This window comes from Podarcis pityusensis (assembly GCF_964106645.2).
Source record: "Podarcis pityusensis genome assembly, chromosome: 6".
NCBI classification, from domain to species: domain Eukaryota; kingdom Metazoa; phylum Chordata; class Lepidosauria; order Squamata; family Lacertidae; genus Podarcis; species Podarcis pityusensis.
Window position 1 is genome coordinate 41604338 of NC_138030.1, and position 13079 is coordinate 41617416.

Genomic DNA, 13079 nt, shown 5'->3' on the forward strand with positions numbered 1-13079 from the left:
AGAAGTGAATGTAAAAGAACCAGGTTGAAGGGATGTAAGAAACCGGGAGGGTTTGGAGGGAATACAAGTTGAGTGTGAAAAGAGAATGGGAGAAGAAATTACAAAAGATGGGTAAAAATGCTTTAAGAGGAATGGGAATGCAAAAATAGAAAAGGTAATGCCTCTTCTATTTAGAGCAGGGGTTGTCAACCTGGTCCCTACCGCCCACTAGTGGGCGTTTCAGGATTCTAGGTGGGCGGTAGGGGGTTCTACGGCACAAGCGGAATCCTCCTTCCATCTAGCACTGGTGGGCGGTAAGGAAATGTTACCATCAAGAAAGATGTATTAGTGGGTGGTAGGTATAAAAAGATTGACTGCCCCTGATTTAGAGCCTCAGGATCAGAAAATTCTGCCTAAAATGGAGAGGGTGAATCGCAATGCCTCCAGAGCAAATGTCTGCACTTAGCTTGAGGAAAGCTGAGCTATGGAACTGCTAGCTACAGTGAAAATACTGTGGAAAAGAACCAAGCAATTTCCAAAGGTGGATTAGATATCAGTGAAAGAGGATGTCAGTAATTGCAGGCTGATTATGCCAAACTCTGCCTCCATCTGCCATCATATTATAACTGGATCTGTCCCTGCACCCCACTTTTGTAACTGGTGAGACTAGTAATTTCCCACCATCTCAAGTGAGCTTGGGAGTAGAAACCCTTTGGCTAGAACCCCTGAACCAGGTCATTCTGTGGAGCTCTGGGGAACTGAGACAAGAATATAACCCTTCCAGTTTAGTTCTCCTGGGAAACTTAATTCAGAAGGTTTTTAAAGAAACATTATCCAGATCCTGCATTTAGGCCATTTCTAAAGGGATAAGAAAATATCCATATTGCCTTTAAATGATGGTGTAAAGGATTCTGTGGAACATGGCTGCCCAAGATCTGACAAGAAGGTGAATGGAGGTCACTCCCCAGCTGCACCGCAGCTCCCCATCGGCCACACCCTCCCGGCTAACCCAATTGGTCAGCCGGGGGGGGCATGATGCAGCTGTGAGTCCTAATGACGTGGGCAGCATCCCTCCACCCACTGCCAGGTCACTGGTAGGTCCCAGATGCCCACCCACAATGCCTTCCCCCGGGGAAGGGGAGCAGTTCTGTCACACACAAAAATGTGGGGGTAATCAACACATGTAGAGGGGAGCAGGATCACAACTGCTGGTCTCACTTTTGATCTCTACGTGCTGATTAGGTCTTCTGTGCAGATCCTACAGTATGTTGGCTTAACGAACTCCTCATGCACAGTCTATGCGCCTGCACATAAGATTTATGTGGACTTATTGCGGGCTTATAGGATACCAAGCTGGGATACCAGAAAGACTTGGAAAGAGGAAAGGCTGGGTGTAGGAGATCAGGACCCTGGCCAGCTCCTTGTGGAATATCAGAAGCTGGATGCAATACTGTAATGGCTTAGCTCAATGTTCCACTTTGAAACACTTTTTCAAAAGAAAAGAAAAGAAAGAACCAGATTGCACAACATTTGTAGATTAATACATGGTGATTATTTTAAGATGTGGTGGTTTGTGATACTACAAAGGTATGGCAAGTGCAGCCGATTATATAATGCACAACAACTCATACAACAATCATACACTTTTCCATAAAGGCACCAGATTTGCCCCATTTGTGGATGTCTACATAGTTATCATTTTCCATTATTGGCATGTAAGGTATTTCACATGCACTTTTGACTGGAATGGTGTTTAGGATTGCCATATTTCAAACAGCTGTGCTTTTTTGCTTCTTCTTTTTTTGCCAAAGTAGTTGAGCTGTTTTGGCAAAATCGCAAAAAAATAAATAAATAAAAATTGCCAACATGAGTTGCCATACATCCGGGTTTTCTCAGACAATTTACCAATTTCCTGCTGACGACTCCAGTACAGTGGTACCTCGGGTTACAGACGCTTCAGGTTACAGACTCCACTAACCCAGAAATAGTACCTCGGGTTAAGAACTTTGCTTCAGGGTGAGAACAGAAATCGCGTGGTGGTGGCAGGAGGCCCCATTAGCTAAAGTTGTTAAGGTTAAGAACAGTTTCAGGTTAAGAACGGACCTCCAGAATGAATTAAGTTCTTAACCCGAGGTACCACTGTATTCCGGATATGTCCAGGAAATCACGGACGCATGGCAAGCCTAATGGTCTTTCCATCTGAGCAGTCAAAAAAGAACACTAGGAACACTGCTCAAACTGCTGCCCAGAGGTAATTGAGAGCCAACAGTGTTCTCTAGCCATGCCATCTCTGTAGGAAGATGTGACAACTGAAAAGAGTAATTCTACAGGCATTTTGGTGGGGTTGCTGCCCCTGAATGTATTGTGGCAGTTCACTCCCACACATGAAGTGTTCTAAGGAGGAGGAGTCAGAGGAGGGGGCTTGGGTGAAGCAGAGGCTGGGGAAAACCCAGCCAGATGAGCGGGGTATAAGTAACAATATTATTATTATTATTATTATTATTATTATTAATTAGTGTTGGCTCCTGGGGTCCCCTGCAGCATACATTTAGGGGTTCTCTCTAGGAATGGTTCCTCCCCCCCCCAAAAAAAAGTCCTCCCCAATCCTCTGTGTCATCAGAGTTTGAACCTGGGGTATGACAGTTTTGTGGAATGAAGAAGGGAGTTGCTATTACTAAATGGAACAGGCTTTTCTAATCAGTCTTGAACAAAATGGTGTATTAGCATTTCCACCAATGGATGGCAGAGTAATTCCAAAGCAGCCTCTGCTTAACTCCAGCTCCTTTGAAACATGAGGCAGGTGTGAAAGAGAAGTCTGCTCTTCTACTTCTAAGCAAAATAGTGGAGATGCAGGGATTCATAATGCAGTGGAATTTAATAAAATGGCCCAGAAGTGACAAAGTTTTTTCCCGTTGCCAGCTTCTTAATTAAATTGCCTAATGCCGTTTGCAATCACAGCACAAACTCCTGTGTTTAAAGACCATGGTGTTGCCATGGCGCTAACCCAGTGGATGGTGTGAGGCTGTGACAAAGCATACAGATTAGGAAGGCTAGCGTTGCTGCAGGAGATTTGGTTGCCATGTTACAAAGGGAGATCTGGCACACTGTTTTCTACAGCCCAGTGATGCTTTTGCTTTGGTGTGCTTTTACATTATCCTCTTGCTATATTATTCAAAGGCCTTTTTGAAATAGCCATACCCACATTTTGCAGGCTGGGAAATTGAGGGGAAGTAGTAGCAGGGCTTCTTTCTCATAGCTTTAGACTATTTTACAAGAACTGAAAATTGGAAGGAATCCCTCACACCCTTTTTTTTCCTCCCCAAAGCCTGATTAAATAAATGGGAAATGCTGAAACGTTTCCATAAAATGCCTTCTCCTACAGCAAATAACTTAATAATGTTCAGCCCAATATTATGCATGTTTACTCAGATGTAAGTCCCAAAGTTTAATGGGCATATTCAGAAGTAAATATACAAAGGAATGAAGTATTAGACTAATGATACCGTTAATGTTATTGCTCCCATCCAAAGCGTTGTTATAATTGTTTTTTAAGCTGGAATTAAATGCAGGTTCGTTTAAAACTGACAACATTGCTGGTCAGATCACATTTGGCAGTGTGCCCACAGTTCTTTCCTTTTCTTTATTTCTTTAAAAAAAAGAATCAAAGTGAGAAAATGGAAAAGCTTGCTGCAGTTTGTGCAAATCTCCAGTTTTTAAAAAGCCTTTGCAAGCAACAATAGTAACTGTTGCATTTGTTTATAGGAGTAATGGGGAACCCGAGGGCACCCAGATGTTGTTGGACTACAACTCTCATCATCTTTGGCAATTGGCCATGCTGGTTGGGGCTAATGGGAACTGGAGTCTAACAATTTACAGAGAGCCATGAGTCCTCCCTCCCTGTTTTATGGAATGCTAAATGTTTCTAATGCACATTCCATTAAAACAGGTAGTCTAGCATGGCTTTTAGTCAAAGTCTAGTAAGAGGCTCTTCTTGGCTGTGAGGTGGAAAGAAACAAGAAGAATAGAGGGGTGTGGGATTAAGTGAGCAATGTCCCTCACTTAGGCTACCAAGCAGCAGCCACTATGCAAGGAAATAACCCTTTCTTTCTCCTTGGCATTGCATAACAGACATACATAGGACAAGTAACATGCCAATCACTCTTGGTGTCATGAACATTTCTTGGAATATGTTTTGTGTTTTTTTTAATTTGGATACAGTCATCAGAAATTCCAAACAATTGCTTAGATGCCCTTGCAAATAAGCGATTGTGATTCCTCAAAGATCACAGTTCTGAAATAATTTACTGTGAAATTGTACCATAGACTTTTGATGCTGTTTCAAATTGAGCAGTATGAAGAGTACAGCATTCCTATGAGTTCCATTCTGATCATTTGTACGAGGGATTCCATCGTTCTTACACCAGGACAAATGAAATTTTGAAGTATTGCAGGGCTTCCATTTCCAGCCTTGAGCTAGAAACCCCAAGGCAAAGACAGTCCTGACCTAAGGCTTTGAGTCTGAAGGATAGTGAGTCAAATGATCCCCATGTGAAACTGGCCATTGAAACAGATGGTGCATGAAACTCATTCAAAGCCAGGACTAGTCACACCATCACAAGGCCACAGAGGCACATAAATGGGCCCACTCAATCCACACTATAATATTGCATGGGCTAAGTCCCAGTTCAGGCATGAAAAGTCATACTTGTCTTCTGCATGGAACTTAGATTTATCATAGATGGGAAAATGACTTTACACATCTCAAAAGATACAAAATCGCTTTTTTAACACATCTGCAACCAATCATTCCATGTGCCTATTTAATAGTTTTGTTTTTATCTTCTAATGTTTGTCTGTTGTTATTGTTATCTCTGTTTTATATATATTATAAAATGAAATAATAATAATGTTTACCAAAAAAAAAAAAAAAAGATACGAAATCAGCAGGCAGCAATTTAAGCCAATGCACAAATTTGCGCTGAAAACTAGAGGAAGGGTCCTAATTAAGAAGCATAGCATCTTGAAATCATGGGTGAGTCTTGCTTGTTTCCCAACTCAGAACCTAGTTGATTAACAGATAGTGGACTGGGGAGAATGTTTCCATAGTGTGGATCTGACTGAAAGTGAGTGTTGGTGTGTATCCTTGGAGCATGAATTACTTCCTCAGTCCATTCAGGTTTTAATCTTCTAGTGATTCCTCTGACATGCCATTCCTTGTTTCTCTGCCTCTGTGGGCTGTGTTGTTGGCACACACAGTTGGGTGATTATAGGCCATTCTCTCTCTCTCAAAAAAAGTGCCATACTGTATGTTGATAATGTCGGGATATAAAACAAGGCTGTGTTGATTCTGCCATCCTGCACAAGTACAAAGGGGAAAAACTCTCCAGAATATAGCATTGGATATACAATTCAGCTTTCTTAGTACCCCAGCTTTCATTTCAAAACAATCTGTGAGCCCTTGATGGCAGTGTGTGAACCTCACCATCTCTTGTTGTGAGAATCACTGAATATTATTTCTAAGCAGTGGATAATGATACATAGCGCCTATATCCTTCTACTCAGAAGCAGAATACTGGTACATTGCACAAAATACACACACATGCGGATCATACTCAGCCATGGCTGTAGCACATCCTGCGCTACTGTTTGACAAGGGCATGGGGACTCTTCTCTGACTTGTACACCACACAATCTTCTCTGTAAGCCAGTGCTAACACAGAGATGAAGCACACAAACACAGTCACCCTTGTCTGCTGTCCACCCTTGATAACTATACCTGTGACTCAGTCCAAAGAGCCATAAGAGTCTCTCAAACTAAGTCATGCATCTTCTAAAGATAAGAAAGAACTATATTGTCTACTCTACTAGCATTTTGATCTTTCCTCCAGCTGGGCACATAGTTGTTTCTCCTATGGGTCATACAGTGGTACCTCGGGTTACAGACACTTCAGGTTACAGAAAGCTAACCCAGAAATAGTACCTCGGGTTAAGAAATTTGCTTCAGGATGAAAACAGAAATCGCGTGGTGGTGGCACGGCGGCAGTGGGAGGCCCCATTAGCTAAAGTGGTGCTTCAGGTTAAGAACAGTTTCAGGTTAAGAACAGACCTCCAGAACAAATTAAGTACTTAACCCGAGGTACCACTGTACTGGATAAATCAAATAAGATACTCTGAAGGAACAGAACAATTTTTCAAGTTCCCAGACTGGCTGGGGCTCTACTTTGTATATAAAATCAATTTTATATTAATGATATTTAGGGAACCATATCAGTGCTTAAGCTAAAATAAGGGGCATTGTGTCTCAAATCTGCCTGGAAGTCATCCATTCTTACCTGGAATCACTTCTAGTAAGTCAGGATATGGGTTTGTTGTTCTTCCACACTGCATAGGCTTAAACATTATCACTCCTGATTACTTTCTGTGTTCAGGCTGCAATGCGATAGGAACATAGGAAACTGTCCTAGAACAAGTGGTACTGATTGTACTTCTACCTGAATATTGCCGTCTCTGAGTGCAGCAGCTTTCCAGGAGCTCAAGAAATGTCTTTACCACCACTTGGTACCTGATTCTTTTAATGGAATAATCTTTTAACAGGATGTCGGACTAGATGAGCCTTTGACCTGGTCCAGCAGATTCTTCTTATGGTCCTATTTTATTAAAATGAAGCCCTGGTGGACCCTTGGTCCGTGACAGACCTACATTTCTATGAGTCTGTGATTTATCAGTGTTTCTGTGATAAAGTGACACATAAAGGATATATCTGATTTTCAACATGGTGCCAAAGGTGTTCCACAAACATATGCTTCTGTCAGCATTAACCACAAGTGACTCATCCAACATAATTGAAATTTAATAACATAGTTATATTATGTTCAACAAGAGGGTGGTCATTAAGAACATTTATTCAAGATTAACAGCCAGGTAATAGACACTCCAAGGATCACAACTATGGAGCAGCTGATCCAGAACACGCGGAAATTAATCTGGAGTCAAATTTACAATGGAAATTAAAATTCACCATTCAGTAACTTTCTTTTTCAACCAGATTCCATTTCACACTGAACTTTGTGAGACAGCGTACAGCCATTCTAAATGCATATCCTTTGCAGGAAAAACACATAATTTGATATGGTAATATTTTTCTTTCAACTGTGCACTCATGTTTCACATATAGCAGATTACAAGGCTGAGAAGAGATCCAATCAAAGTCTAGGCAGGTAAAGCTCAGCAGTGTCCCCTGCCTCTGAAATAGATATTGCTAGTGGAGCATGCAAAAAAATGTTGTAGTGTATCATCACCACCCACAGCACTCTTACATATCGTGGTCCTATTCTTAGGATTCCAGCCGGCCGGCCAAACCAAGCTGTCTTACAGGCTACTGTGAACTGAGGCTTTATCTCTTTTTCGGAAGAAATGTTAGCGTTGTCTGAGTCGTCATTATCATATCATCCTGTTTTTGGACCTTGTTACAGTTTTCATTTCATCCTTATCCCGTGGCAATACCCTAGGCACACATAGGCATGCAAAGATGGGGCTGTCCGCATCTTCTTCTGTTGGTCAAGGAGAGCTTCACACACACAACAGGCTACTGCACCCACAGAGCATGTCTCCAATTCATCATATAAGAAAGGCAAACAAGTTCTCAATACTGTATGTGACTCTCCATGAGTGCATTGGACCCTTTGCTTGCATGCTGGAGCTTCCACATTTCACTTCCTTTACTAAATAAGGAATTAACACCCTGTGGTGGTTACATTTTCATTTTAAAGTCAGGAAAATATCCTCAACCCATGTTTGAAAAAGCAGTCATATACTGTATCAATTCTGATTGGTTAATTAGTATATTAAAAGCACAGTTATTACTCATATAAGAAAATGTTCCAATTGCTGTCAGCTCATATCTGAAAACCAAATGATCAATAGTTCTGTCACCTGAGTTTTGTACTTAGCTCCACTGATATTTAAGAAAGTTTGCATAGTATTAAAATTATTAGACAGCTGAGATGGCAAAATTGACATGTTTAATCAGAGAAAAGTCATTGTCAACATTTACTAAAGATTGGAAACCTCTCATAGACTTTTTGCATGAAAAAGAAATAATGACATTTGGGTTTGAAGGTTGAAGATAATGTTGGTTTATAGATAGTGGTTGTGCTGGGTATTATATTGGGAGTGGATGAGTTGAATAATGTTTCTATATAGCTGACAGATGAAGAATTGAAAGTTCCTTAGTTTCTTAACTTTATTTTTCTCTCTTCTCTTCTCCCCTCCCCTTCTTTTTTCTTTCTTTTCCTATGGATCTATGTTTTTTATTTTGTCTAGATTAATGATTTAGTCTGGACAAAAAAAAAAATGATAGTACGAGAGTAAGAGTCCCTTCACATATGCAATGGTATCTTGGTTTTCGAACATAATCCATTATGGAAGACAGTTCGAGTTCTGAAACGTTCAAAAACTGAAAACTCAATAGGTGACAGCTACGCCTCAGAATCTTGCACTTAGCAGAAGCCGCACGGCATGTTTGACTTCCAAGGTATGTTCGAAAACTGAAGCGTTTACTTGCGGGTTTATGGTGTTCGAAAACCGAAATGTTCGTCAACGGAGACGTTCAAAAACTGAGGTACCACTGGAAAACACTAGTTCTTGCCTGATCACTACATGTTACTAAATAGAACACCCCAGCAATATGAGGAAAGATGACACATGCATGGATGTTTTTGGGAAACACATCTGGCTTTTCTACAGGTCACAGTGTTGGCGCTGGAGATACCACATACTTTTGTTTTTACAAGTGGCGTTGAATGTGCAACCTTTGAAAATCCAGGTTGCAGGGTGGTAGCAGAAACATTTGGTTGGTCACCATGAGATGGGGATGCTGGACTGGACAAGCCCTTGGCCCAATTCTTGATTTCTACAGTCATATTCTACTACCACAAATACTGATTTGTTTATCATTTGCTACAAAAGGGTTGGAGGGGGGGAATGTGATTTTTGTCCACAAACCCAGCGCACACCAAGAGAGCCTCCTTTCCTCAGTTTGTTCTAGTGTAGAGCAACTCACAGGTTATGGTGAACTGACCTCCCACTCACTCCAGCTGCCACCTAATCTCTCGAGAAGGGAACACAAGCTGCTCTCTTTTGCACTTACAGCTGTCAAGCCTTCGCGGGAAAGATGTGGACTAAAGTTAGCCAAGTCCGTTCTCTCTTCTCTTGTTAGCTTGGCCAAAGTTCTCACTGAATCTGTTTCTTTTCTTGCTTGTGCCTCCTTCCTGCTGACAGTTCTCATAGCATCATTCCTCACAACACCTGCCCCACTGCTGTATGTGGTACAATGACTTGAGCAGAAGCTGCCAGGTGGGGCCAAGAAGCCTCAGAGTGCCAGCATGGGGGTTGTTTAACAAATCTGTGCTGGTCCCGGGGGGTTACCGTGCAGCAAGGTCCATGTCCAGTCCGGGATCGAGGGTGTGGTGTGTAGGCTGTCCATCAAGGCTGAAGCGGGGTCCAAGGCAAGGAGTCAGGCGAGGTCGGGAACTCTGGCAGAAGAGCAGGACATGGTGCTGGCAGGAACAGGTTACCAACAATGTTGCTCCCGCAACCTGGGACTGGGGCTGACTGGCTTTTATCTGCCCCGAGGCATAGGGCAGCCCAGGTCCACAGGTGACTCGCCTCTCCTGGCCTGGAGGCGAGCACTCCTCCTGCAGGAACTTAGTTCCTCCGCCTCTCTGCCCTGAGTCTCTGCAACTCAGGAGAGGCTGGAGGGTTACTGGACCCAGAGGCAACCTCCTCTTCCCCTGACGGGGCTGAGAGTGGAGCACCTGCAGGCAATGGATCCTCTGTCACCTCAGGGGCCAGAGCAGACTCAGCTGGTCCCATACTTGAGGATCCAGCACAGGTGAGGACCCTTCAGGCTCAGGCCCTAGCCCCAGCTCAGCTGGTTCTGGAGGCGGGGACTCCTGTGCAGGCTGGGATTCCTCAGGTTCAGCCTCTAAGTCCAAATCCCAGGCCATCACACTATCCCTATTTCTGCTTCAAATTACATATAAAAGCTCACTCCCACAGGAGGCAGGGATGGCCCCTAATTTGGATGGCTTTAAAAGAGGATTGGACTAATTCATAGAGTATAAGGCTATCAAGGACTACTAGATGATAGATAGATAGATAGATAGATAGATAGATAGATAGATAGATAGATAGATAGATGGTTTTCCAAATTAAAATTTTACAGTCACGTGTCCAACTTACAACATAAAAACAAGATTCCAAGGAATCTCTTGGACTTCCCTCCTCCCCTTTGTGGGTCCTTTTGTTAATCATTTCCTCCTGCATCTTTTATGATAATCCAAAACCTTTTACCTCTCCGTTGTGTCCAAAATTCAACATTAAACTGCAAGTGATATTCCAATCCTACTAATGATTTTAACTATTTACAATGGTTTTTAAGATAAGTTATAAATTTTCCCCATTCCTTGTTAAATTTTTGGTCTTCCTGATTTCTGATTCTTCTGGTCATTTTGGCCATTTCGGCATAATCCATCAACATGATCTGCCATTCTTCTCTGGTAGGGACTTTTTATCTTCTTTCCATCTCTGGGTCTATCAAGGAATACTATGGCAATGCTCTGCTACCATGGTTAGAAGGGGAATGCTTCTGAATACCAGTTGCTGGAAACTACAGGAGGAGAGAGGGCTCTTGTGCTCTGATCCTCCTTGAGGGTTTTCCACAGGCATGTGGTTGGCCACTTAGAGAACAAGATGCTGGAGTAGATGGGCCACTGGACTGATCCACCAGGATTTTCTTATGTTCTTACATTCCCATTAGCTTTAAAATTTGACCACATCCCTCACAATTCCATGTTCAGTGTTAACGGTCAATGAGTGTACAGTCTAAGCTGTATAAATCAACACTTGCACACACTTTCACACAAATGTCTTGCGTAGATATGGCATGCACCTGTAATATGTAATGTGTGAACAAGCCTCATGGTAACTACCATCACGGAACACTATAGTCTGTTACTTGGGCTGCAGACACACCTTCCATTTAAAGCATGTGATTTCCTGCAAAGAATCCAGGGAACTTTAGTTTCACAGAGAGAGAGAGAGAAAGAAAGAAAGAAAGAGAGAAAGCTACAATTCCCAGTACTGTTAACTAACTACACTTCCTATGACTCTTTGGGGGAAGGCATGTGCTTCTAAAGTCCCCTAAATGAATAGTGTGTTCACAGCCACAGTTTCATCAAAGGAAGTTCTCTCCTCCCAGTTCTCCATCTCTGAGCTATTCAGAAAAGCCAAGGAGCTTATTTCAAGCGATGGATAGTTTTTCTTTTCTTTTATTTCATTTTATGAATATATCCTTGTCCTGAGTGTGTAGAAAAATCAATAGTGGCTCAATTGTAATTAGTTTAATTCATGCCATCTGAATTTTATTGATTTACCTGGCAGCTGTTTACACCTGCCTCCACTGAGTTACAGTCCCTTTACATTCCTGAAGACGCAGAACAAACCATAGAGTGCAACAAATTATAGAAATACTGCAGCCTCATCAATAGAATTGCCTCTTTTTTATTGAACTACTGGATTTCTCATAGCTATGGGGTGGGCAGCAATTTAACAGGTAAAGCTCTTTCCTATCAGTGTAGCTCCATGCTGAGGAAAGCTGCAGTCATGTTGTTCAGCTTTAACAGGTGACTATGACTCTCTGATGCTTGTCTGGTCTGTTTGTTGCACTTCCAAGACTGAAGATGGGAACACAGAACACAGCAAGGGAACATAGGAAGTTGCCTTATACTCAGTCAGATCCTCTGGTCCATCTAGCTCAGTATTGTCTAAACTGACAGGCAGCAGCTCTCTAGGGTTTCAGGCAAGAAGTTTCTCTCAGTCCAGGCCTGAGATACTGGGGATTGAGCTTTGGATTTTCTGCAGGCAAGACAGATGTTCTGCCACTGAGCCCTTTCCTAAGGGTTTAAATGCTCTAGCTAAACACATACTGTCCTATTCATCAAAGCTAAGTCCCATCAGAGACTGTGGCAAGATGGCCTTGTGTGTCCTGCTTTGCAGAGAACAGACTTCTATTTGTAGGAGTTGCCTATTTGAAAGGCTGTCCCACTCAAGTCCAATCTAAAGATGAAGAATCATATGACAGGAGAACAGGGGCTCCAAAGTTACCCATCAACAGTTAGCTCCTGAACAGCAAACTGAGTAAACACATAAGGTCACCTGGTCATAATCTATGGTGATGTGTATGATATTTACTTATTTGTTTATTTCTTAAAATCTCATTAAAAAAATCAATTTCTTTTTAAAAAAATCAATTCAGATTATAACTTCTTTGTAATTTTGCACCTGTACATATAAATTAGCAGATGCACATAAGAAGAGGCTGATGGATCAAGCCAATGTCCCATCTAAGCCAGCATCTTGTTCTCACAGTGACCAACTAGATGCTGGTGGGAAGTCCATAAGCAGGACCTGAGCACAACTGCACTCTCCACTCCTATGGTTTCCAGCAACTGGTATTCAGAAACATACTACTGAAAGCAGTGGAAGCAAAATATATATTGCAGATATTAATATTGCACATTCTGAAGTGACTGGATGCATAAAAACTGACTCCTTTGGGGATGAAGCATTGTCCAGACCCATTAGGTTGTTCAAAACTTTACTTGCAGAACTTTCCTCAAAACAGAACAAAAACATCAAAGATACATCCAAATAATTCCATGTACTATTATGCAAGTCCAACACATCTTCTTAAAAATAAAATAAACTCATAATCAGAGCGCTCTCTCTCTCTCTCTCTCTCTCACACACACACACACACACACACACAGGCTCCATTGCCTGCATTCCAGCCGCTTAAACTATAAGCTCATCTTACTTTAACAAAGCCTGAGAAAAAGACTAAAGGCAACCTCCTTTCAAAATGTAGATTTGCAACCAAATACCTTTGTTGCCTGATCTAAGGTTAAACACTCACATGTTAGCTACTAGAGAACAACAATAGTTAATTATCAACTCTGAGTCCTATTCTTGGCTGCAGTATAGCCCCATGAAAAAAAACCATGTTAAAGCCTTCAGTAATACACATAGCCATAGACTTC

At 42.0% G+C, this 13079-nt stretch overlaps 1 protein-coding gene across 2 annotated transcripts in view; it reads left to right on the forward strand.

Annotated features, from left to right (window-relative positions):
- LRRN2 (leucine rich repeat neuronal 2) overlaps positions 1-13079 on the forward strand; it is a 151496-nt gene that overhangs the window by 97642 nt on the left and 40775 nt on the right. The window lies entirely within an intron of this gene.